Source organism: Pyrus communis, chromosome 17 (assembly GCF_963583255.1).
Source record: "Pyrus communis chromosome 17, drPyrComm1.1, whole genome shotgun sequence".
In the NCBI taxonomy this organism is placed as follows: domain Eukaryota; kingdom Viridiplantae; phylum Streptophyta; class Magnoliopsida; order Rosales; family Rosaceae; genus Pyrus; species Pyrus communis.
The window spans coordinates 15,825,572-15,828,852 of record NC_084819.1 but is presented as its reverse complement, the minus strand read 5'-3'; the positions used below and the strand labels follow the sequence as shown (position 1 = coordinate 15,828,852).

At 38.8% G+C, this 3,281-nt stretch overlaps 1 pseudogene; it reads left to right on the top strand.

Annotated features, from left to right (window-relative positions):
* Positions 1–400: 400 nt before the first annotated feature.
* LOC137722090 (receptor-like protein 6) lies at positions 401–2,454 on the top strand (annotated as a pseudogene).
* The last annotated feature ends 827 nt before the right edge of the window (positions 2,455–3,281 follow it).

Sequence of the window (3,281 nt, the reverse complement as noted above, 5' to 3'; positions counted from 1 at the left end):
ACTTAAAGAGAGCTTGAACCTATGTATTTGTGTAAACCCTTCACAACTAATGAGAACTCCTCTACTCCGTGGACGTAGCCAATCTGGGTGAACCACGTACATCTTGTGTTATTTGCTTCCCTGTCTCTATTCATTTACATACTTATCCATACTAATGATCAGAACAACCTAGCGAAGGTCACAAACTTCACACTTTCTGTAGTACCAAAGTCCTTGTCAATTTTGTGCATTGACATTGTTCAATATCTCCACTATCACTACTACCTGTGCTAATACCATCCCTGCAGTTCAACACCAGCAACTGTTGTTGCTCAATTTCAAGAAAACCTTTACATTTCATGATTCTTCTCCTACTCCGTCCAAGTTCATATCATGGAATTGTACCGACTGTTGATCTTGGATGGGTGTTACTTGCAGTACTAATGGACATGTTGTTGGTCTTGACATTAGTAACCAACCTATCTCCGGTGGGATTGACAATTCGAGCAGTCTCTTTAATCTTCAACAACTTCAAAGCCTCAATTTAGCAAATAATATCTTTAGCTATGGCTCTCGCATTCCATCTGCATTTGGAAAGCTTACAAACTTGAGGTGCTTAAATTTATCATATAGCTATTATGATGGCGAAGGGAAAATTCCAGTTGAGATTTCACAATTTACAAGGTTGGCTGTCCTTGATATTTCTCAATCTTACAATCTGTGGTACAGGCCATTTGAGACCCCTAATGTAAGCATGCTCTTTCACAACCTCACAGATCTCACAGAGCTATATCTTGATGGTGTGAATATATCAGCACAGGGGAATGAGTGGTGTCAAGCGATATCATCTTCACTCCCAAACCTAAGGGTGTTGAGGTTGTCTAACACTCTTCTTTCAGGTCCAGTTAATAAGTCCCTTGCCAAGCTACAGTCTCTATCTGTGATTCAATTGGATCGTAATGATATCTCAGGTCCAATTCCAAGATTCTTTGCTAACTTTTCAAACATGAGGGTGTTCAGCTGGGGTGGTAACAATATCTCTGCGCTCCAGTTCTAGGGTTGTTTGCCAATTTTTCAAAGCTGGCTTCCTTACATCTCAGTAGTTGTTCGTTACAAGGAACGTTTCCAAAAGAGATCTTTCAAGTACCTACTCTGAAAATTATTGACCTTTCATTTAATGAAGAACTTCATGGTTCCTTGCCAGAATTTCCAAACAATTGATCTCTTCGATCCTTGGTTCTACGTTTCACAAAATTTTCAGGGTTATTGCTGGAGTGTATAGGCAACCTCAAGCTTTTGGAAACAATTGATCTTGTAAATTGTAGTTTCAATGGTCCAATGCCATCATCTCTCTTTTCTCTTCCCTTGTTGGTGGAGCTAGTACTTTCCCATGGTCGAATCTCTAGTCATCTCAGTGAGTTTTCTAACGCCTCTTCCAACTTAGTTAACCTTGATTTGAGTTTAAATAATTTGGAAGGTCCAATTTTTGCGTCTATCTTTAATTTTCGAGGGCTTGGAGAACTCTCTCTTTCTTCAAACAATTTCAGTGCCTTTCCTTTCAACGGTCCTCGGCATCTGAAAAATCTGACCTTCATTGATCTTTAGTACAATGGCTTACTAATTTTGTATAATGGTACCAATTCCTCGTACTTCTCATTTCCTCAAATTATGACACCGCATTTGGCTTCTAACAAGTTGAGGGAAATACTAGGTTTCCTAAGAAACCAATCTGAGTTATCTGAGTTGGACCTTTCGGAAAATCATATTCAAGGTGAGATACCTAATTGGATTTGGAGTTTCAGAGGTCTTTCCCTAAATCTTTCTTGTAACTCCTTGGTAACTCTAGAAGCTCATTTCAGTACTTCTAATGTCATTATCCTTGACCTTCATTCAAACCAATTCCATGGAGAAATCCTTTATACCTCACCAAATGCCATTTATCTAGATTACTCCAACAATCATTTCTGTTGTAGTATTCCAGCTGACATAAGCGATTTCTTTAATCTGGACACTTCGTTCTTATCTCTTTCAAACAATAACTTGCGTGGCATCATTCCAGCATCAATATGCAATGGAGGTCATGAGCTTATTGATCTTTCAAATAATTCCTTGAGTGGCATGGTTCCTCGATGTTTGTTTATAAAAAAATAAAAAATAAAATAAAAAATAAGAAAAAGGGTCTGGGAGTACTTAATTTAAGGAGACACAACCTCACCGGAACTATTTCAAATTTTGAGTTTTCAGAGTCATGTGGATTGCACACTTTAGACCTTGGGGAAAATCGGAATAAAGGTCAGTTTCCAAAATCTCTAGCCAACTGCAGATCTTTACAGTTTTTAACCTTGGAAACAATCAAATGAAAGATGCCTTTCCTTGTTTGTATTGAACATATCCACTTTGCGTGTTCTTCTTTTGCGGTCCAACACATTTTATGGATGCATTGCATGTCCCAAAACCAATCAGCTGAAAGCCTGAAAACAGAGGGAGGAGTCGTTGGGAACTTAAAGATATTTTCCAAATTGATAAACCACCATTTTCTTCTCCTATCAAACACGGAGGAAATGGACGGCGGTGGATCTTGCTCCGGCGGCAATTTCAAGCTCTACAAGGAGCTGGAATTGCAGGAGTTTCAGGACAAGTTCGTGATCAAATCCGTCGTGGCTCCGGATTGAGGATTCTCCATCGACCGCCGCGATGGCATCATTGAACCACTCAACGGTACAAAATCTTCCGCTTTTTCAGTCGAATTTCATTTTTTCGCTGATTTTATGTAGCTCAATCAATACTCGTTTCTGATTGCTAGGCGATTCTTCTTCTTCTTCTGCAAGTCCTTCGAAAACCTCGACGACATACGTAGTGGTGGGAACTATTGGATATACATGTGCCACATAAGGCAATTGCCACGTTAGCACTAGCTTTAGAGATAAGCTACTTTTAATATGTGGTATAAATAGGCTTTATATTCTTTCATTTTCGGTAGAGTTGGTGCTATGTGTAAGAATAGAATATCAGAGAAATACAATTCAGCTTTCTTTCTTCCTCTACAAGATTACTAGGGTTTATTTTTCTCACAGATTCTTCAGCTCATACAAGAATGTTAAGATGGTATCAGAGCCAGATATGCTTGCGCGATTGATTCTGGTTGTGTTCTTTCCGCTGCTCAGTGAGATTTTTTTGATTCTTTCTCTCGATTTAGGATTTCTGTTGTGAAGAAAATTTGGGGTTTTTTTTTCGGATTTCTTGGATTCATTTGTGTTAAAGGCCGATGCCTCGATGAATCATCACATATTGTGTTTTTTAGT